Raw genomic sequence first — 23,816 nt, 5'->3', positions numbered from 1 at the left:
CCAACGGCTTGTGGTCGACAAAAGCCGTGAACGGGCGGCCCTCCAGGAGGTGGCGAAAATGGCGGACGGCCAGGTACAGCCCGAGGAGCTCGCGGTCGAAGGTGCTGTACTTTAACTCGTTGGGCAGGAGTTGCCGGCTGAAGAATGCGAGCGGCTGCCAGGCCCCGTTTACCCATTGTTCATGGACCGCGCCCACGGCGTAGTCGGAGGCATCCGTGGTGAGGGCGATGGGAGCCTGGGGTACCGGGTGGGCCAGCAGCGTGGCGTTGGCGAGGGCCCGTTTCGCGCCGGTGAAAGCAGCGTCCATGTCCGTGGACCAGACGATGTCGCGCTTCGCCGGCTGGCCGCGGAGGGTGGCGTACAAGGGCCGCATGAGTTGCGCAGCTCGGGGCACGAAGCGGTGATAAATGTTCACCATCCAGAGGAACTCCTGCAGCGCCTTGACGGAGCGGGGGCGCGGGAAAGCGGCGATGGCTTCGACTTTGGCCGGCAGCGGCACGGCGCCGGTCCGGGTGATGCGGTGGCCCAAAAAGTCGATCGTCGCCGCACCGAAGTGACATTTGGCCGGGTTGACGATCAATCCGTGCTCGCTGAGGCAGCCGAACAGCGTCCGGAGGTGGAGGAGGTGCTCGGCTCTGGACGTGCTGGCGACGAGAATGTCGTCCAGGTAGGTATAGAGGAACGGCAAGTCGCGCAGCACACCGTCCATCAGACGCTGGAACACCTGCGCCGCGTTTTTGAGGCCGAAGGGCATCCGGAGGAATTCAAAGAGGCCGAAAGGTGTAATCACGGCCATCTTCGGGATGTCGGCGGGGCGGACGGGCACCTGGTGGTACCCCCGAATCAGGTCCACTTTTGAAAAAATGGTCCACCCCGCCAACCGGGCAGAAAAATCCTGGATGTGTGGGACGGTGTACCTGTCGGGGGTAGTGGCGTCGTTGAGGCGGCGGTAGTCACCGCATGGCCGCCATCCGCCCCCCGGCTTCGGGAAGATATGCAGCGGCAAGGCCCAGGCGCTGTCGGAGCGCCGCACGATGCCGAGGCGCTCCAGCGCCACGAACTCGGCCTTGGCGACGGTGGGTTTGGCGGGGTCGAGACGGCGAGCCCGGGCATACACCGGCGGGCCCGTAGTGGGGATGTGATGCTCGATGCCGTGGCACACCGCGATGACCGAAAACGTCGGTCGTGTGAGGGCCGGGAGCTCCGCAAGGAGGCGTGCGAAGTCGTCCGCCAATGGGAGGGCGCAAGAAAACTCGGTGGGCGCGGCACGGCTCAAGGCGCATGCCAGGGAGCTGAAAGTTTCGGCGTTGACGAGACGCCGGCGTTTCACGTCAACCAGCAGCCCATGGGCGCACAGGAAATCGGCCCCGAGCAAAGCCATGGGGACGTCCGCCGTCACGAACTCCCAGTGAAAGAGCTGGCTGCCGAAGCGGAGGGCGACAGTGCGTGGGCCGAAGGTGCGGATGGCGGAGCCGTTGGCCACGACCAAGGGGGGGCCGCAAACGGCGGCCCGCCTGTCCTCCACCGAAGCGGGAATGACGCTCAGTTGAGCGCTGGTGTCGCAGAGGAAGCGCCGTCCCGACGCTCGGTCCGTGATGAACAACAGGTTTCCGGAACGGCCGGCGTTCATTGCTGGTAGGGAACGCCGGCTCGCCCGTTTCCCGACTTGCCGAACGTGCACGGGGGCCGACATGATCGGGCCTGCCGCCCGAACCTGGCGTGGAAATAACACCAGGCCGGGTCCGGTGGGGGCTCCGGTCGATGCGTCGGGTCCGGGCGACGCGGCGTCGCCGCTGCCAGTCGCGCCGGCCCGGCGGCCTCCGGGAAGGAAACTGCGTCACGGGCGTCGGGCGGGTGGGCGGGAAGGCTCCCGGCCGCCACCCCGACGAGCTGGCTCACCGCTCCGGCGAGCTGGCTTGCCGAAGCGATCTTGTCGGCCTCCTTGGCGAGGTCGCGGGGGTTCACGATGGTCGTACCTGCCAGGGCGACCCGTACCTGGGCCGGGAGCTGGCGAAGAAAGAGCTCTTGAAACAGGAAATCCGAGGGGTGCTCGCCGAGCAACGCGAGCATGTAATCCATGCATTCGGACGGGTGCGTATCGCCGAGCTCAGGAAGGTCGAGCAGGCATCGTGCGTGCTCAGCCGGGGAGAGGGCGAAAGCGCCCAGCAGAAGTGCCTTGATGGCGTCGTACTTGCCGTCAGCGGGCGGGTTCTGGAGGAAGCTCAGGCAGCGGGCGGCGGTCGCGGAGCCAAGCGCGGCGACCACATAATGGTATCGAGTGGTGTCCTCCGTTATGCCACGCAGGGCGAACTGGGAGTCCGCCTGCGCGAGCCAGACGGCGGCATGTGCTTCCCAGAAGGTGGGCAGTTTGAGGGACACTGCGGTGTCCATCGCACGTCGTAAATTCGGGGTAACCAATGAAGAGCCGGGCTCTTGCTTGAGACGGACGAAGTGACGGGCAAGACACAAACTCGTCCGAGAAGATGTTTATTGTAAAAACCAACTCGGGAACTCTGAAAAGCCCGTTTATCGGGCTGCATATATATCCAAAACCAGAAAGCATAACCGAAACCGAAAGCCACGCCTCTCAGGCAAGGCGTGTTTCGGTGGTCACGTGACCTACAGGTGCAAAGGATTATAACCGCACGCGCGGCACGCTTTGGTGGTCACGTGACCAGCCACCCCGGCGCCGAGGTTGTCCGCCGGTGACGTCACCGGCTGGAGCAAGGAGATTCTGCTGCTGGTCTCGCTTGGGGGACCCATGGGTCGCTACAAGATCACACATTGGAATCCGAGATGTACAATTTTTCGGTACATTGATACCATGTACACATCTCCTTTATCACCCAGGTAGCCTAACCACACTCTGGCTCGACACCTTGCCAGCTGTGTACCGGCAGGTGTAGCCAGATTCAGATTGGCATCGTTTGCTACCTGGGAAATCAAATCGAACACATAAATTCTCACAATTTTCTCGAGTGCACGTGTTATTAGTTTTGTGGATTAATCGAGTGTTGTATTACTGTGTTAGGGTGCTGTCATACCAGTTTGAAAATAGGCATGAGTTCCATAATTGATCATTTTTTGCATACTAAGTTGAGGCTTGTGTAAGAGCTAACACATAGAACATATAATAAAGGGAGCGGGAGATAAGAGGGGGAGAGAGAGGGAAGCAAAACAACAGTAGAGAACAGTAGAGAACAGGGACATCGGGAGATCTGTGGAAGAGAGAGAGGGCTGGGGTGGAGTACACGGGATAAACAAGATGGACCTACAAGGACTTTCAGGAAAGAAAACGGAATTTGAAGGAGGTGGATTTGGAGTGTATTAACGGGGGTAGAAAATATCATGGTTTTGGATGGGGGAAGATAAGAGATGGTGGTGAACAACTGTTTTAAAGACCTGGAGGGAGGAGTGGGATTGAGGAGAGTGACGGAGTTTGTTCCAGAGGTGGGGAAAAAGAGGAATGAAGGAGTGAAGGTGAGCAGAGAGTCTTGATTTTGGCAGTTTCACCATAAGAGGGTTGCTGGCAGATCTTGTGGGTCTTGCAGGAAGAATATTAGGGGTCAGAGCACAGACAGAGCTGGGGGAGAAAGGCCGGAGAGGAGTCGGTAGAAGACAGAAAGACCACCAACCTGCCTGCGGTGAGTGAGTGAAAGGCCCTCGCAATCAGCTTCATCGTGGGAGATTCCAATGATTCTGAATGCTTTGGTTTCACCAGCGTGAAGCCGAGCCAGGTGTGAGGCAGGAGCACCAGCCTAGAGGGGAGAGCAGTATTCCATTGAGCTGCGGATGAAAGCCTCGTATGGGGTGAGGAGCTCAGGTGTGCCAAGGAAGGACTTCGCACGACGGAGGACGCCCAGTCGGCGACTTGGTTTGGAGGCCAGCTTGGAAATGTGGTTTTCCCAGGAAAGATCATGGCAGATAGTGAGACCCAAGAGCTTGAGTGACAGAACTTATTGGAGAGGATTGTTCAGAAAGTAGATGGGAGGGTTGTCCCCGTCGGTCTTTTCGGAGAGACATAGTGAGAGTGTGAGATTTGTCAGGATTGAAAGACATGTTACACTTGTTTGACCAGTTTGTGATTTTATCGAGGTCTGCGGAGAGTGAAGAGGCTGCTACCTGTAAATCAGAGGGTTGAGATATGAAGCAGGTGGAGTCATCGGCAAAAAGACAGAAAGGCTTTTCCAGGGAGTCGGAGAAATCATTGATGAAGATCAGAAAAAGCACAGTTCACAGAACACTGCCTTGGGGAACTCCAGCCTGAACAGGAAGCGGAGATGAGAGAAACCCATTCAGGGCCACACGTTGACTACGACCAGAGAGGAAGTCCACAAGCCATGCGTGGAGATTTCCATGGATACCATAGGAGGAGAGTTTGGTGAGCAGAGCTGGGTGCCAGACCGTATCGAAGACACGTATGTCAAGGGAGACAGCTCTGATTTCCTGTTTGACATTGATGACCTCCATCCATCGTTGAGCAGCAGAAGCAGCATGTCCAGAGTAGAATGACCTGGTGTGAATCCAAATTGATGATCAAAGATCAAGCCATTGGGGAAGAGGAAGGATTTGATATCCGAAGCAATGATGGAATCCATGAATTTGCTGATGATTGGGAGAAGGCTGATTGGTCTGTCGTTGCAAGGATCTGTTTTTTGCACCTTTCTTGTGTAAAGCGTTAATGTTTGCTGATTTCCAAACTGATGGCAGATGACCTTGAGCAAAAGAGACGGTGAAGAGCATAGAGAGAGGGAGTGAAAGAGCGGCAGAGCAGGATTTCTGGACCCGTGGGCTGATGCCGTCTGGTCCAGTTGCAGAATCAGAGTTGAATTTTGACAGAAACTTATCCACCTTGTAAGGACATAGGACACAGAGTCCTGGAGAAGCTGGGTTCGACTGGATAAGGTGGGTAGTATATTGGTTGGTCGTGTGCGTTATTGTGTCTATTTCTGTCTGTCTGTTTACCTGTATGTCAATCCGCTACAGGGCACAATTTGAAATCGATCTTCATGAATTTTTACAAAATGGCAGAGTTGGTCAAAAGCAAGAAGCCTATTGTTTATCAGGTTAAAAGGTCAAAGGTCAAAACTGAGGTGAAATTTCTAAAATCCTCAATTTTCATCTGATTGACTTGGAATTTGAACAGGATTTGTATATCAGGTCAATTAATTCAACCACCAATTATTTTGAGGTCAACATAGGCCAAAATGTTCAACATATGCCAACTGTCAACAACTTATTTGAAGGATTTCGCAAGTATGGTGATATGCATGACATATTTTCTGTTTGTTTGTCTGTTTGTGAACGCAGGATATCTTCAAAAAGTTGTGGACGGATTCGGACAAATTTGGTGGAGAGGTTGGATGTGTGACATGGGCGAATGAATTCGATTTTGGTGAAGACCCGGATCCGGATCTGGATCTGAGAATTTTTGGTGATTCTTCACCATTGAATGATATACTGGTCGGGCCAAAAACATGTATTGTGACATTTCAAAAAGTGGTGGACGTCTTATGACAAAACTTGGTGGATGAATTGGGTAATGATCCGACCCGTGAGTGGGATACCAACCGTAAACTGTTCAACCTGGCGAAGGTATGGTCTCTATCGTTCTCGTTTATTCGTTTACAATCGGTGTTATTTTCCTTCGTGTCACGTCTATAGCGGTGTGACTGACGGAAGTATTTTTGGCGGTGTATTCACCTAATTGTTTCAGTGAGGCTGGTTCCTTACTTAACATGTTTGGGGATTGAAAATCAAAACTCTCATGATTATTACTGTAATCAGAGATAATGAGTATCGCATCTGAAATTTACATTGTATTCAACAACGAAGATAATTTTAAATGGATCTTGAATGATCATGGTGGAAATTCCGATGACGATGTTTCATTCGTTTCGCTGACGTAGTCACACGTGTAGAGGAATCTCCACTGGGTGGTCGATGCACTGTGGCTGTTCCTATGAGAGTATAGGTGATCGAATCCAGCGTCAATTGTGGTCTGTAGACTGTAGACCAGGACGTCACACGAAGTTTTTCATACCTGCGGGACCTGGCTGAGGCTGCAGGTGATGGATATATATATCTCTATATATACCGCATCCGCTTGGACACATGAGAGCCATTTATTATAATGTACTGATATCCTTTAAATCCCGTAGGTGGTTATGTTAACCTACTTTCCTTTCTGATTTATCGGCATAAAAATTTTTCTTCTGTCGTATTTTATTTTTCAAAAGAGACGAACTTGCGATTTATCCCAAATATTGCTATCTGATGTCCAACTTGGTTACCCACATTTCTCCATCACATTTACCCCAATTCTGGCCTCGCATAACGGGCTTTAGCTGATGGCGGTGCGAGTTCGTTGTGACGACTGCGCTGGTGTGTTTTTGTTATTCGTTTCTACTTTACATTGTACACCGTGTGGACGAATACAGTTGCGCTGCACAGCGGATCGAAAAACCAGAGTTTCGCCAGCTCAATCTCACCCAAGTACGGACTCGGTATCCCTGGCCTACTGGATGGACTGGGTATCCCCGGACTACTGTACAGTCTCTGTATCCTCGGACGAATGTACGGACTCTGTACACCCGACCTACTGTACCGACTCTGTACCCTCGACCTACTGTACGGAGTCTGTACCTCCAGTCTATTTACTGTACGGACTCTCTACCCCCGGCCTACTGTACGGACTCTGTACCACATACTGTACACTACAGTCTCGGTACCCCCGACCTACTGTACAGAATCGGTACCCCCGACCTACTGTACAGACTCGGTACCCCCGACCTACTGTACAGACTCGGTACCCCCGACCTACTGTACAGACTCGGTACCCCCGACCTACTGTATGGACTCTGTACCCCCGACATACTGTTCGGACTCTGTACCCCCGGGCCTACTGTATGGGATCTGCGCCCCGGGCCTACTGTATGGGCTCTGCGCCCCGGGCCTACTGTATGGGCTCTGCACCCCGGACCTACTGTACGGGCTCTGCGCCCCGGGCCTACTGTACGGGCTCTGCGCCCGGGCCTACTGTACGGGCTCTGCGCCCGGGCCTACTGTACGGGCTCTGCGCCCGGGCCTACTGTATGGGTTCTGCGCCCTGGGCCTACTGTACTGTCCGGGCTCTGTGTCCCGGGCCTACTGTACGGGCTCTGCGCCCGGGCCTACTGTACGGGCTCTGCGCCCGGGCCGACTGTACACGCTCCGTGCCCCGGACCTACTGTACACGCTCCGCGCCCCTGGCCTACTGTATGGGCTCAAACCCCCCCACGCCACAGCTTTACTTTCAGCAATTTCCCACAGCATTGAATTCTAGTTTCCCTTTCGATGAGCCATAGATCAGTAGTTTCAGTTTCACTTTTCAACATCAGTTTCGCTCTGAGGTATCAGTTTAGATTCGTCATTGCAACTTGTGATGCGACGCAAATATTGTACAGAAAAGTTCATCAAAACCGATTTTGGGAAGAAATTTTTTCGAATTTTCTCAGTGGTCTGAAGTGTTTTTAGGGTCATAAAGGGGAATAAAGTATTGTTATGAATTTGGTAATGCAACATCTAGAGCTAGGTAGATCTGAATAGGTAGGTATTCGGCTGTCGTGACAGGGACTCTACATGTAATAAGTTATTGATGTTCAGGCGGTTGTCGGGGTAAGATGTATGAGTGTGGATCTACCTGGAGATTCGAGTGTTAAATAGTGAGGGATTAAAGGTAACGCCCCTGTGAGTATCACCTAGTAATCAAACCTTTGTCCTTTATGGCACTGCAAACCACATAAACATTAGTTAGGTCCTTAGCGCAACATTAAATAATCCCCTTTCCCTGACAAGGACTTCGTATTAAATTGACAGGAAACCAGGTCAAAAACACCACCACGATTGGCCGCCACCGTGTACACCTCCAAAGGCCTACAAACCTGGCCGGCACGTGTTATGCCAGGACCGCAGGGTCGCGTAACGGGGGAGATGTCAGGAGTCGCGGGAGGCTTTGATTGGCTGAGGAGTGCGCAATGTGACGTCATCGGCCACCAATATAGGCGACGGTCGGACGCCATTTCAGGAGTTGTTGAGTCTCTCTGAGCAGACGCGGGCAGTTGAGTTGAGTCTCTCTGAGTTCGACAGTTGAGTTGAGTTGAGCGGTGGTGGAGAGTTGGAGAGGACACGCCATTCCAGTCGCAGTTCGAGTGCAGTTCGGGTTGTAGGGAGTCGCAGGAGACACACGAGAGCACACCCAGTTGGCACTGAGCAGTTCGTTGGCACTTGGCTGCCAGCACTCCCGCGTCGTCGAGTCGAGTGGAGTTGAAAGGAGTCCTTCCTGTCCCTGGTCAAGTGGAGCCGCTGGCCTGCGTCGGACGCGTGGTGCTTGGAGCGAGGGGCCTCGTGGTGTGCGATCGGGCCGGAAGGAGCGGTGCTGGACACCAACAATACAAGACGACAAAGACAGATAAGCCCGATCTCCGCGTATATTTTGAACGACGGGACGTGTTATTTTCGTGATTAATCTCCCTCGTTTGTGTTTGCTGTCAGTCGTGTGGGGACGTCCCGATTTAGGTTTATTAGAATTATTAGATTTACCGGCGGGCTTTTTCACTGGCTTTACTTTTCCTAATAAACCCTTATATTACTTTTTGTACATAATATCTGAACGCAGTTTTCCTGGGTGTTTGATTTTAATAGATAAGGTTGCGGAGCCTTCGCTGCGCCCCGCCATTCCGCGCGTTGGTGTTGAACTTGAGTCCGCCATTGAGTGTTCGCCTCGGGAGTTAAAGTCTCGCAAATCGGTCATCCGTAACTGTGGTGTTAATCACGGTTACGCGACAAGTGGTGTCAGGAGTGTAGGATTTGAACCCGTCGGACAAATTTTTGTCCGCGGGGCGACATCGACACGGTCGGGCGTACATTGCGTCCGACGTTCGAACGCAAAATTTGGATAGGCGAGGCGGAGAAATTTAATAATCAATTGGGCATACGGAGCGCGATATCGCGTCTTCGTCAAATTTAAATTGTGTTTTTGGAATTGAAATAAGTACGCGCGCGGGGAACGACCTTCCGAAAAGCGGATGTCGGAGGTCGACGAAATGGAGGTGCGTAGCGAGGCCTCCGTCAGCGTTGGGAGTGAGCCGGAAATAGGGGAATTAGATGCAGAGGTGAGCCTTGGAACCTCCCTCGTCCCGAGCACCAACTTATCCCCCTCCCCCACCGGGGAGTCGGGAGTAGTAGGAACGGCCCCGACAACCGACCAGATGTTGGGTCAATTGCTTCGAAAAATGGAAGGGATGGAAAACAAAATGGGAAAGCAGATGGGAGACATGAATGCACAGAGTGAGCGAGCCAGTCGGGAATTGAATGACAAAATTGAAGGAATGGAAAGAAAAATGGAGTCCCAAGGGAAGGAATGTAGGGAAGGAATGAAGGGAATGAGTGATCGATTGGAGGAACAAATTGAAGGGATGGAAAATAAAATGGAGTCCCAGGGGAAGGAATGGAGGAATGAAATAAAGGAAAGGAATGAACAATTGGAAGAAAAAATTGGGGAAATGGCACAGCAGCTGGGGGAACGAATTGATGGCATAGAAGGGAGAGTGCAAAACCAAATTACGGACAGACTGGGGAAATTTGAGGGTAAAGTAGAAACTCAAATGGGGGAGATGGAAAAAGCCATAGGGGTGGAAATTGAATTGAAACGGGAAGAATTAATGTCAAAAATAGAGGAGGGCGTGACGCAGGCTGTCCAAATGGGGGAAAAGTTGGAGGGTCAGATTGGTGCCACAAATGCTCGAATTGATAAAGCAAATGGGGACCTGGAAGGCTATCGGGGCCGGGTGGATGCCAGAATGCTACAGCAGAGTGAGGAATGGGGATTGCTCAACCGACAAGGGGGCAAATTGGCCGAGGAGGTGAGGGGGTTGGAAACCCGCATAAAAGAGCAGGAGCAAGGGTTAATTGATCAAAGCCTGGCGGGGCCAGGAATGATTTCTAATGATGAGGATGAGTTGATCCAGCGGCTGGAGACCTGTGACAGTCCCATGGAGGTAGAGCTTGTTCAGGTCCAAAGGAGTCTGGGGGAAGAGGTGAGTTGGTTCGAGGAGGTGGTTGGAATGACCGAGGGGACGCTCACTGTACACTGCTATTTGGAAACAGAGGCTCCAAAATTGGACAACCAGTTGGGGGAGTGTGTTGGCTCCGGGCTGGATTTGGATCTTGGAGGATCGGGAGATAGAGCTTCTGGAGATTTGGTCCCTGTAGGGAATTTGGATCAACTGCAGGGAGGGGCAGAACAACCGGTGGTAGAGGTTGTTCCCTGCAGCTGCGGGTTGGCAATGGGAATGAAAATTTGTAAAATAAAATGTAAAATAAAATTACAATGGGAAATTGATTTGGAGCAGCCATGGTGGGGATTGGTCCCCGGGCTGCGGGATTTGGACATGGAGAGGTCATGGGTGATGGCCTCGGGCAAAAGTTGCCCCTTTCAAAATTTGGGTATGCCGGCCAGCTGGGGGGCTGTGATGGCGAGATTTGGACGTGGGGTCCAGCCTTGGGTGTCGAGGTACGACCTGGGTCCCACGGGGGGTCTGGTGGAGTGTGGCGTCCCTTGTCCGTCGGGGCGCCGTCCGAGCTGGTGGCTCGGGCCGGCAGGGTCACCGGACCCTGGTGGGGGTTAAGACCTCCAGGGAGGTCCGAGGTGGTTTCTCAAGCCTGGGATGGCAAATATTGAGGACCACTGGGGGGAGGTGTTGTGGGTCGCGCTTTGGTGGTGGCGGCGAGATTTGGACGTGGGGTCCAGCCTTGGGTGTCGAGGTACGACCTGGGTCCCACGGGGGGTCTGGTGGAGTGTGGCGTCCCTTGTCCGTCGGGGCGCCGTCCGAGCTGGTGGCTCGGGCCGGCAGGGTCACCGGACCCTGGTGGGGGTTAAGACCTCCAGGGAGGTCCGAGGTGGTTTCTCAAGCCTGGGATGGCAAATATTGAGGACCACTGGGGGGAGGTGTTGTGGGTCGCGCTTTGGTGGTGGCACCGCAGATGGCCAGCTTGGGCCTGATGTAGTGATCACCCGGGCATGCGACCTGACACCCTCTCCCTGAGACTTTGGGACAACTGGCATGTGATGACCTGCCATGCCGTGTTGGTCGATGGACGCGGGTCAAACCGAATGGACAGGGATGGAGATAGCCTGCCGGACAACCATTGGGGCATCTGTGGAACGTGATGGTGTGAGTGACCTTCCACAGATGCTCCGTTGTGATTTATGGACTCTCGGGTTGGGAAGAGAGCCATGGGGATGTGAATCGGGAGATGTGTAACGAGCCGAGCATATGGGCCATGCTCGGCTGGCATGTGTATGGCAAAGCATCCTTCTTTGGTGAGGTTAGTGAAATGTGACAAATGGTTGGCATGGGTAATCTGTGGGTTAGATGGAAATTTAAGGGTGGATTTTGAAATGCCATGGTGGACACTGTACAGTGACGCCATTATTGATCCAGGTGTGTAGACCAAAGTGTTGGAGGCTGTGATGAAATTAATAGGGTAGCAAGACACAGCTTTCAACTGGTTGCGGGGGCAACTGTGCTGATATTTGGGACGCGGGATGATGGGGATGTAGTTGTGTAGCCTGAGGGTCAACGTGGTGCTGTGCGTGTCCGAGGAGTGTGGACCATGTCTTCTGGGTGGGTCTCCTGGTGGAGCATGGCTGTTGACTGGACCTTGGTGTGGTCAAGTGTGGGTGAGCACTGGGGGGCTGCAGTTCTGTAGTCGGACTGGGGGATGATGGGGAGGTGCAGGGGACGTGGCTGTAGGGATGCCACGCACTGCGACCGTGCCCCCCAGGGCCGAGGTTGTGTGTGCGGTAGTGTGTGTTTTGGCAGCAAGTGCTCACCACATTGGCCAGCTGGGGCTGCTGCAGCTGTGTTCCTCGCAGGGGGGCTGAAGGATGGATGGTGGGTCGCACCCTTATGGACACTCATGGGCCATGTTGGCGTTTTGACTGCTCACCTTGTCCCGGTGACCCTTGCACGGTAGAGGTGCAGAGCTGTCGTGGCCACAGGTAGTTGTGTAGTGATGATCACCGTTGGATGCGGATCCACATACCTGCCAGTGTAGTGGGGACAAAAGAGAAATCTGGAAGGATTTGGTAGGCCCAATGTGAAATTTTGGGATTGTGAAGGGTGGATGACACTCTTGAACCTGACCAACCTGCAACTACCTGCACTTGAGGTGAGTGTTTTGAGGAGTACTGTCCCAGGCTTCAGGATTTGCTTTGGGAAATTGGGGACATGTAAATTGGAGTTGGGAGGCGGGTGTGAGTGATGACATGGCCGGTGAGGGGATGGAATGGGAGCCACAGTGTCTTGTGGGTGGCGTATGTTTTTGTATTGTGGTTACGTGTTTTGATGTGGTCGTGAGAGTGGAACCTGGAGAGTGTGTGATGATTATTGGAGATAATGAGGGGTGATAATTGTGCTTTTGGAAATGTGCTTTTGGGAAGATGTGATGGTTTAAATGTGAACTGGGGGAATTTCACATGTAGCAGGCCATGGCAAGCCTTGTAACACCTTTTACACCATCTATGGAATTGTACTGAATTGTGCTGAGTTGTGTGGAGAATTGAATGGCAGTGGGGGAGGAAGTGTGTTTTGGGGTCTTGTGGGTGGGGAAGGTGTGTGTGTCCGCAGGTACAGAGCAAGCTCTGAGGAGCGATGCCTGCGGGCCCCCCTCTGCGGCAATTACCCCTGGCAGCCGGTGGTAACTGGAAATTGGAGCTCGTCGGTGGAGGGTCTGGTTGGGCGCCGCGGGGTGAGGAAGTCCCCCGGTGACCCGTGTTGCTGCGCGAAAGCAGGAGGCAAAGGAGCCTGGTGTGTGTGGAGACCCTCACCGGCGAGGTAACGGCGGAAAGGGGCTGTTGGGCTGCCATGGGGCCAAGAGGTAAAGGGGGGGGGGCAATGAATTTGTAAGTCGGTTGACTTGTTTTTGGGACTGCGGGCACCACAGCCTGATGCGCCCCCACCATCTTTTGTGCGGTACCTCCCCGCTGCCTAGTTGAGGAATGCACACACACGTGAATGACATCAATGCCATGGTCCTGCAGGGGGTGTATTGGGAATAAGTGCTTTGTTGATTTTTGAAATGCCTTGATGACCTATGGAATGAGAATGAGTGGTTAAGGGGTCTGTGTTGCATGAATGTGGGCGAAATCCACCGAGCCGTGTCACTCACCTGTAACATCTGGACAGGGCCCGTGGAAATTTAGTGGGATGCATTGGGGATGGCCCCGCAGGTAAGGTTGTGTCTTGTGGCATCCACCGGGGGACGCGGTCTGTAGACCGGGGTATGTACAAAGGTTAGAGTTTTGAGTTTTGGAAAGATGGTTAAGTTTTGTGGTTAAGTTAGTGTTGTGTGTTGTTGTTTCCTCCCTCCACAGGAACAACGAAGAAGATGTACATACTTGCATGATGGTTAAGGGGTTCAGCATGTTAAGGAAGTGTAGGTAGGTAGTCCGACTCACTTCCCACAGCCCTTCCTGATTTATTTCATGGGTTAATTAAGTGTGTGACAGTAAGTGTTAAGGCTGGAATGGTAGCCCTGCGGTGAACCTTGCAGGAGCTACGGTTCCAGGGGGGGGGCTGTGTTATGAATTTGGTAATGCAACATCTAGAGCTAGGTAGATCTGAATAGGTAGGTATTCGGCTGTCGTGACAGGGACTCTACATGTAATAAGTTATTGATGTTCAGGCGGTTGTCGGGGTAAGATGTATGAGTGTGGATCTACCTGGAGATTCGAGTGTTAAATAGTGAGGGATTAAAGGTAACGCCCCTGTGAGTATCACCTAGTAATCAAACCTTTGTCCTTTATGGCACTGCAAACCACATAAACATTAGTTAGGTCCTTAGCGCAACATTAAATAATCCCCTTTCCCTGACAAGGACTTCGTATTAAATTGACAGGAAACCAGGTCAAAAACACCACCACGATTGGCCGCCACCGTGTACACCTCCAAAGGCCTACAAACCTGGCCGGCACGTGTTATGCCAGGACCGCAGGGTCGCGTAACGGGGGAGATGTCAGGAGTCGCGGGAGGCTTTGATTGGCTGAGGAGTGCGCAATGTGACGTCATCGGCCACCAATATAGGCGACGGTCGGACGCCATTTCAGGAGTTGTTGAGTCTCTCTGAGCAGACGCGGGCAGTTGAGTTGAGTCTCTCTGAGTTCGACAGTTGAGTTGAGTTGAGCGGTGGTGGAGAGTTGGAGAGGACACGCCATTCCAGTCGCAGTTCGAGTGCAGTTCGGGTTGTAGGGAGTCGCAGGAGACACACGAGAGCACACCCAGTTGGCACTGAGCAGTTCGTTGGCACTTGGCTGCCAGCACTCCCGCGTCGTCGAGTCGAGTGGAGTTGAAAGGAGTCCTTCCTGTCCCTGGTCAAGTGGAGCCGCTGGCCTGCGTCGGACGCGTGGTGCTTGGAGCGAGGGGCCTCGTGGTGTGCGATCGGGCCGGAAGGAGCGGTGCTGGACACCAACAATACAAGACGACAAAGACAGATAAGCCCGATCTCCGCGTATATTTTGAACGACGGGACGTGTTATTTTCGTGATTAATCTCCCTCGTTTGTGTTTGCTGTCAGTCGTGTGGGGACGTCCCGATTTAGGTTTATTAGAATTATTAGATTTACCGGCGGGCTTTTTCACTGGCTTTACTTTTCCTAATAAACCCTTATATTACTTTTTGTACATAATATCTGAACGCAGTTTTCCTGGGTGTTTGATTTTAATAGATAAGGTTGCGGAGCCTTCGCTGCGCCCCGCCATTCCGCGCGTTGGTGTTGAACTTGAGTCCGCCATTGAGTGTTCGCCTCGGGAGTTAAAGTCTCGCAAATCGGTCATCCGTAACTGTGGTGTTAATCACGGTTACGCGACAGTATTTAAACAATCAAGGCTCTTAAAAGGGCCAAATGGGGTCTAAAGGATTATTTAAAGTCTAAAGGTCTAAATGGAGTTCCCCAAGGCAGTGTTCTGGGCCCTGTGCTTTTTCTGGTCTTCATCAATGATCTCCCAGACTCTGGAAAATCCTCTCGATCTCTTTGCTGATGACTCCACTCTCTGCCGCTCCATACCTCATCCCTCAGATCGGCAGTCTGCAGCCTCATCACTCTCTGCAGACCTGGACAAAATCAGACTGGTCAAACAAGTCGAACTTGTCTTTCAATCCTGACAAATCTCACACTCTCACTATGTCTCTCCAAAAAGACCGTCTGGACAACCCTGCCATCTACTCGCTCAACAATCCTCTCCAAGAAGTTCTGTCACTCAAGCTTTTGGGTCTCACAATCTGCCATGATCTTTCCTGGGAAAACTACATTTCCAAGCTGGCCTCCAAAGCCAGTCACCGACTGGGCATCCTCCGTCATGCAAAGTCCTTCCTTGGCACACCTGAGCTCCTCACCACATACAAGGCTTTCATCCGCAGCTCAATGGAATACTGCTCTCCCCTCTGGGCTGGTGCTCCTGCCTCACACCTAGCTCGGCTTCACATGGTTGAAACCAAAGCATTCAGAATCATTGGAATCTCCCCCGATGAAGGCAACTCTGAGGGCCTTTCACTCATTCACTGCAGGCAGATTGGTGGTCTTTCTGTCTTCTACCGACTCCTCTCTGGCCTAGCCCCCTCCCCCGCCCCCAGCCCTGTCTGTGCTCTGTCCCTCAAATACTCCTGCAGGTCGCACAAGATCTGCCTGCAACCTCCTTCTGGTGAACCTGCCAAAATCAAGACTCGCTGCTCGCCTTCACTCTTTCATTCCTCTTTTCTCCCGCCTCTGGAACAAACTCCCTCACTCCTCCCTCCAGGTCTTTAAAACAGCTGTTCACCACCATCTCTTATCTTCCCCCATCCAAAACCTTGATCTTTTCTATCCCCGTTAATTCACCCCAGATCCACTTTTCTGAAATATCGACTTCTCTCCTGGAAGTCCTGGCTGTGTCCATGTGGTTTTTTTTTAAACCTCTCCCACCCCCACCTATCTTCCCACGCCTCCTCCCCCCAAGCCCCCTCCCTCCCACCGATCTCCCGATGTCCCTGCTCTCAAATGTTGTACGTGTGTGCTTCCCCCTGTCTCCCCATCTTGTCTCTAGCTCCCTTTATTATGTCTTATCTGTCCGTTAGTTTTTTTGTCATTAATGTTAGCTCTTACACGAGCCTGATCTTGTATACAAAAAAAGAAAAGAAAAAGAAGGTGTCTATGGATGAAAGAGCAAAAGGGGACAAAAGTGTCCAAATGGTCTTCAGTTGTCCAAAGTGTCTTAAAAAGTCAATAGGTCTTAAAAGTGTCGAAGAAGGTATATATGTCTCAAAAGGGTCGAAATGGGTATGAAGGGGTCTAAAGGGTGTTATGGTCCAAAAGGTGCAGAGGGTTTAATGGGTCAACAGGTGTCTAAGGGGTGTAAAGGGTCAAAAGGGATCTAAGAGGTGTCAAGGGTCCACATGGATCAAAGGAGTATAAGGGGTCTAAGGGATGTAAAGGGTACAAAGGGTTTAAAGGACCTAAGGGGTGTGAAGAATCTAAAGGATGTAAAGGAGTGAAGCTGTCGTAAATAAATTACCTCGGGTTAGGAATTAAATTAACTCCTGAGTGCAACTCGGCAATAACAGCTCAAATGACCTCCTCATCTATATATATAAAGTAGAGTTGGTCCTGATCTATGTATCTATGATCTCTAAGATCTCGAGAACCCGTGGACGGATTTGCGAGCGGAAAGTACTGTTCGACTCGGGATGGTCCCAGGAATGTCACGGAGACATAAACATTTAAAAAATTTCGGGTTTTAAAATTAGCGTATTATTAGCACTAGCAGAAGAGAGAGGGATTCGAAGGGAGGGAGCGCAGCGCTTCTAGCGCTTCTGACTACAGCACACCTTAAAATTAAAAAAACTTCGGGTTTTAAAATTAGTGTGTTACGCGTAATTAGCGCTAGCAGAAGAGGGAGGGAATCTAAGGGAGGGAGCGCAGTGCTCCCTCCAGCGCTTCTGTTAGCGTAATTAGCGTATTTCGGAACGTTAATTTTTCAACTTCATTATTCGGAATCAGTACGACCCAGAGAACGTTAATTTTTACGTTAATTTTTACGTTAACGTAACGTTAATTTTTCAACTTCATCCGATTGACATGGGACCAACGGCATGTGACAAAGAGTGAAACATACAGGCTACATTTATTTGACGACAATGAGTTCCGACTTCCGACCTCGGTGGGATGACAGGCTGAGTCAACCCCCCTGGTGTGAAGGGGGAGGAGGAGGGGAGGGGGAAGAGAAGGGGAGGGGAACGAGGGGGAAGGGGATGGGAGGGGGGAGGGGGAGGGGGAAAGGGGGAGGGGGAGGGGGAAGGGGGAGGGGAGGGGGGGGAGGGGAAAGGGGGGGAGGGGGAGGGGAGGGGCCCTTCTTCCCCTGGGCACCCCCGCACCCTTCCCTCCCCCCTTCCCCCTCCCCCCCTTCCCCCCCTTCCCCCTCCCCCCCCATTCCCCTCCCCTCCTCTTCCCCCTCCCCTCCTCCTCCCCTGCTTCCCCCTCCCCCCTCCCCCCCGTTCCCCTCCCCTCCTCTTCCCCCTCCCCTCCTCCTCCCACTCCCGTGCAAAGCCGGGTACCTCTGCTAGTCATGGTATAATCCCCTGTTAAGGTACATCGTGGTTAAAGTTTCGTTGTGATTAACCTTGGGAGCTCAAAGCAGTATGATCACAAACAAACAGCAAAACAACAACTCACCTTTTTGTGATGTTGTGGCGGACACGAAAGCACTGACGTGGTGACATCACCCCGCACACCAAGTGGGGATGGGCCACGCCAGGGAGAGAGGCGTGGCCTGACGATATACGCGGAGCGCGCAGCCCTGAGCAGTTTTAGTGCTGCAGTTTGAGTACTTTGAATAAAGACTCTTTTATGAACCGCGTTGTCCGCTTGCTCTTTGCGTAAGCATTAGCGCGCACAGCATCGCGCTTTATATGGTGACCTCGACGTTGGATCTGCCGTAGCGATCCTTCCGAACACGACGCCATGGCAATGGCGATTAAACTTCCCGAATTTTGGGAGGCCCAGGCCGAAGTCTGGTTCGTTCAAGCCGAAGCCCAATTTCAGCTTCGGCGCCTCACCAACGACGACATGCGCTACTGCCACGTCGTCGCCTCCCTCGGGCCCGGCACGGCCGCTCGAGTTGTGTCCGTCCTTCGCCACCCACCGGACGGCCACAAGTACGAGGCACTCAAGCGGCTACTCCTAGACACGTTCGGCCTCACGGACGACGCACGGGCCGACCGCCTCCTGGATCTCCCCGAGCTCGGCGACACGCGCCCGTCGGTCCGAATGGACCATATGCTGTCACTGTTGGGCGACAAAGCCCCCGGTTCTCTATTCCGGGCGCTTTTCCGTCGCCAACTTCCAGCGCAGGTTCGCCTCGCGTTGGCCGGGACCGGGCTAACGGAACCCCGAGCATTGGCAGCCGAGGCGGACAGGTACTTCGCGGCTTCGGATACGCGGGCGAGAGTCGGCGCGGCCATCACGGACCTCGAGGCTGATGCTGCTGATCCACAGCATCAGCTTCCACAGCATACGCAGCATGCTGATACGCCCCTCGTGACCGCCGCCACGCCCCGCCCACCGCCGCGGCGAAAACCGCCAATTCCACCGGCCTGGCGGAGCCAGCCACACTCCTCCAGCTCCACCACCTGGTGCTGGTTCCACGCCAAGTTTGGCCACGAGGCTCGGCAATGTCATCCGCCATGCTCCTTCAACAGGTCGGGAAACGCCCGGGCCGGCGCTCAATAGTGGCGATGAGCGCCGGCCGTTCGAGCAGCCTGCTGTTCATAACGGACACCTTATCCGGGCGCCGTTACCTGTGCGACACGGGAGCGCAGGTGAGTGTCGTTCCCGCCGGCACGTCAGACAAGCACGCCGTGGGCGGGGGCCCCGCGCTGCTTGCCGCGAACGGGACGCCCATCCGTACGTACGGAAAACGCTGCCTCTCTCTGCGGTTCGGAGGGCAGGTTTTCCGATGGACGTTCGTCACCGCCGACGTGCCCATGGCACTGCTTGGCGCGGACTTCCAGTGCGCTAATGGGCTCCTGGTCGACGTAAAGCGCAGACGTCTTGTCCAGGCCGAGACGTTCAGCTCGCTCGCTTGTGTGCTGCCCAGCTCGTCGAGCAGCTCAACGAGCGGCTTGCCAAGCGGCTTGCCGAACGGTTCGGTTCTGGCCACGTTGGTCTGTACGCTTCCGGCAGCGGACGCATTCACCCGCCTCCTCGCCGGCTTCCCGGCCCTCACGCGGCCCACCTTCTCGGCGGGGGCCGTCAAGCACGGGGTGGCCCATCACATCCCCACCGTCGGGCCACCGGTCTACGCCCGGGCACGCCGCCTCGAGCCGACGAAGCTGGCGGTGGCAAAAGCAGAGTTCGCTACCCTGGAGCGACTCGGCATCGTTCGGCGCTCAGAGAGCGCTTGGGCGTTGCCGCTGCACATCGTGCCGAAGCCCGGCGGGGGATGGCGACCGTGCGGGGACTATCGCCGTCTCAATGACGCCACGACTCCCGACCGCTACCCCGTCCCCCACATTCAGGACTTTTCCGCCCGTTTGGCGGGCATGTCCTTCTTCTCGAAGGTGGACCTCATACGCGGCTACCATCAGGTCCCCGTCAGGCCGGAGGATGTCCCGAAGACGGCGGTCATCACGCCATTCGGACTCTTCGAGTTCCTGCGGATGCCCTTCGGTCTGAAGAATGCGGCTCAGGCGTTCCAGCGACTGATGGACAGCGTCCTGCGCGACTTGGATTTTGTCTACGTCTACCTGGACGATATCCTCGTCGCCAGCGCGTCCCGCGAAGAGCACCTACGCCACCTCCGCACGCTCTTCGAACGCCTGGGCCAGCATGGCCTGATTGTGAACCCCGCAAAGTGCCGGTTCGGCGCCGCCATAATCGATTTTCTGGGGCATCGTGTCACCAGGCACGGAGCCGTCCCCCTGCCGGCCAAGGTGGAGGCGGTGAAGGGGTTTCCGCGCCCCCGCACGATCAGAGGGCTGCAGGAGTTCCTGGGCATGGTGAACTTTTACCATCGGTTCCTGCCCCGTATCGCCCAGCTCCTGCGCCCCCTGCACGAAGCTCTCCGAGGTAAGCCGGGCAAAGGCGACGTTACCTGGACCGAGCAGATGGACACGGCGTTCACGGGCGCGAAGCTCGCCTTGGCTAACGCCACCATGCTCGCGCATCCGGCGCCCGATGCACAGATCGCCCTCACCACCGACGCCTCGGACTACGCGGTGGGCGCGGTGCACGAGCAAATGGGTGCGTGGAGCTTGGCAACCGCTGGCGTTCTTTAGCTGGCAGCTTCGCCCGCCCGAACGCCGTTACAGTACCTTCGACCGCGAGTTGCTCGGGCTTCACTTGGCGGTCAGGCACTTCCGCCATCTGCTCGAGGGCCGTGCGTTCACGGCCTTCGTCGACCACAAGCCGCTGATTTTCGCGATGGGCAAGGTCACCGAGCCGTGGTCGGCCCGGCAGCAGCGTCACCTCTCGGCCGTGTCCGAGTACACGACGGACATCCGGCACGTCGCGGGGAAGGACAACCCGGTGGCGGATTGCCTTTCCCGGGCCGTCGCCCACACAGTCCACCTCAGCATCGACTATGCCCGGATGGCAGCGGACCGGGCCGCTGACCCCGACGTCCAGGCCTTGCGGACCGCCATCACGGGCCTCCGTGTCACCGAGGTGCCGTTCGACGGCGCAGGCGCGGCCCTCTTGTGCGACGTCTCCCTCGGGCGTCCTCGCCCCATCGTGCCCGCGGGCTGGCAGCGCCAGGTGTTTGACGCCATCCACGGCCTGTCCCACCCGGGCGCGAGGGCCTCCCAAAGGTTGATCGCCGACAAGTTCGTCTGGCATGGCCTCCGGAAGGCCGTCCGCGGCTGGGCCAGGACGTGCCTCGCGTGCCAGCGCGCCAAGGTGCACCGGCACACCCAGGCCCCGTTGGCCCCGTTCACGGTGCCGGAACGCCGGTTTGACCACGTCCACGTGGACCTGGTGGGACCTTCTGCCCCCCCTCGCGGGGTTTCACCCACGTCCTCACCATGTTGGACCGCACCACCCGGTGGCCGGAGGCCGTGCCCTTGGCGTCGACGACGGCGGCGGATGTCGCGCAGGCTTTCATTCGCCACCTGGGTCGCCCGGTTCGGCGCCCCCCTCAGACATCTCGTCCGACCCGCGGCCCCCAGTTCACCTCGGAGCTCTGGGGGGCGGTCGCGCAGGGGCTCGGGGTCCGGCTGCACCGAACCACGGCCTACCACCCCCAGGCTAACGGCCTGTGTGAGCGATTTCACCGCTCATTGAAGGCCGCGCTCCGGGCCACCCTCCGCGACGGCGGCTGGGTCGACAGGCTCCCCTGGGTCCTGCTGGGCCTCCGGACGGCGCCCAAGGAGGACCTGCGCGCATCCGCGGCGGAGTTAGTCTTCGGGCAACCGCTGCGGGTGCCGGGCGAGTTCCTCCCCGACTCCACGGCACCATGGTCCGCGGCACAGCAGCGCTCCGCTCTGCAAGAGACCGCCCAGAGGTTCGCCCTGGTGCCAACGGCATGCCACGGGCACCCACCGACGCACGTCGCCCCGGAGCTTCGCACGGCGGAGTACGTCTTTGTCCGCCACGATGCCCACCGGACACCACTGCGGCCCCCGTACGACGGGCCTTTCCGCGTGCTGGAGACCGGGGCGAAGCACTTCACCCTGGATATCGGCGGTACTCCTGACCGCGTTTCTGTAGACCGCCTCAAGCCGGCCCACCTCGACGTGGACCATCCACCGCCAGTGGCCCGACCCCCGCGTCAGGGCCGCCCCCCTGCGGGCGGACCCCCGGCACCGCCCAGCCCCGCCGCCACGCCACCCCCCGGTCCTGCTGCCGGAGGCATCCCAGATGGCATCCCTGCATCTCAGACGCCGCCAGTCGCCAGGGGGCGCTTCGGCCGGGTCATCCGTTTGCCCCGCAAACTGACCCTTCAGGTGCGCGGGGATTCTGGGGGGGCGCGTGTGGCGGACACGAAAGCACTGATGTGGTGACATCACCCCGCACACCAAGTGGGGATGGGCCACGCCAGGGAGAGAGGCGTGGCCTGACGATATACGCGGAGCGCGCAGCCCTGAGCAGTTTTAGTGCTGCAGTTTGAGTACTTTGAATAAAGACTCTTTTATGAACCGCGTTGTCCGCTTGCTCTTTGCGTAAGCATTAGCGCGCGCAGCATCGCGCTTTAATGTGATTGTTGGAGGGTTCACCCATTGGCATGTGGCAATTTGTAGATGGTGTCACGTGGGTCATTTTTTGTACAAACTATTTTTTCAACCTTGAGAGTTATGTTGTTAGATGAGCAGTAAAATTCCATTTAAATCTATGTATAGGTTGTCTTTGTACTATTTTCAGTTTTTGAATGATTCGTGAATTTCAGAGGTCATGTGACTCCTTTTTTGCCGAACTTACCAATCATTGTAACGCCTTAACTAAGAGTTGTTTTTCACAACTGATAACATATTTCACGATCGGGGGTCACAATTTCACTAATTATATTGGTATTCATGTTGAAATCCGAAAAACAAAATTCGGCTTTTTATAAAGCTATCTATATGTGGATCAACCCTTGGAGATCATGGTGACAGGTGGCAGCTCGGATGTCTATAAATTATGAATTGTGAGAAAATAACTGTTTTAAACCCCTATTTAGGTGCAGGGTGGTAAAAGAGGTTATCCTATAAAGTTTTGTGGTGATTAACCTTGGGAGCTCAGAGGAGGAGGTTAACAAACAAACAAACAAACAAACAAACAGACATTTCGCTTTTATATATATATATATATATATATATATATATATATATATATATATATATATATATATATATATATATATATATATATATATATATATATATATATATATATATATATATATACTGTATATGTATATATATATATATGTATATATATATATATATATATATATATATATGTATATATATATATATATATATATATATATATATATATATATATATATATATATATATATATATATATATATATATATATATAATCAACGAACATAACAGCGTGACGAGCACTGTCCCAATCTCCTGTGGACCGAAGTCCTAGACCAAAGCGTCACCTCCGACCCAAAGGGTCTTCTGGAGGCTTCAGCCCGGCCACTCTGTCAACAGACAGAGATTTATTCATTGGTCCCCATTGGCTAAACATCAAGCAGAGCCGCCAATCCAGATTTCGGGCTTATTAACCCTCGTCAGGATGGCATACTGCAAAAAATCTAACCAATGAGGACCAAAATCGTCTATTAAGATGATCAAGGCACCTCCTAGCTTTAATGGTGAGCACCAGCCACGAATTATGTCTCACACATATATATATATATATAATAATAATAATAATAATGCATTTATTTTATATAGCGCTTTTCAGGAAGCCCAAAGACGCTTTGACAGAGTGCAAAACATAATGCATAGCAAAACATAAAAACAATTGCAAAACTAGAACGGGCACTCGGTAGAGCGCATACCTTCGCCGCAGCTACTGTTCTGTACTTGGCATGGGAGTGTAGGGAACAGAACAGTGAACAGTTTGGTGCTGATTTCATGCAAATCGGATAAGAATTGACCGAGTTATGACAAAAAACGCACATTTTGCAAGGTCGTGACCCCCCTGACCTTTGACCCGATTGCTCCCAAAATCTAATCAAATGTGTCCCGTATAATAACCAATCATCCCACCAAATTTCATGCAATTTGGTTGAATACTTTTTGAGT

The 23,816-nt window shown here is 54.1% G+C and overlaps 1 protein-coding gene across 2 annotated transcripts in view; it reads left to right on the top strand.

Moving 5' to 3' along the window:
- Positions 1–5,888: 5,888 nt before the first annotated feature.
- Positions 5,889–23,816, top strand: part of LOC137426852 (ubiquitin carboxyl-terminal hydrolase 36) — a 50,988-nt gene continuing 33,060 nt past the window's right edge. For both annotated transcript variants that reach the window (XR_013623608.1, XM_068115810.2), the window contains exon 1: positions 5,889–6,068. The gene's annotated coding sequence lies outside the window, so the exon portion shown is untranslated. The remainder of the gene's footprint in view (positions 6,069–23,816) is intronic.

Source organism: Myxine glutinosa, chromosome 5 (assembly GCF_964187855.1).
Source record: "Myxine glutinosa chromosome 5, kmMyxGlut1.1, whole genome shotgun sequence".
Taxonomy (NCBI): Eukaryota; Metazoa; Chordata; class Myxini; order Myxiniformes; family Myxinidae; genus Myxine; species Myxine glutinosa.
This window is presented reverse-complemented; position numbering and strand designations above follow the sequence as displayed.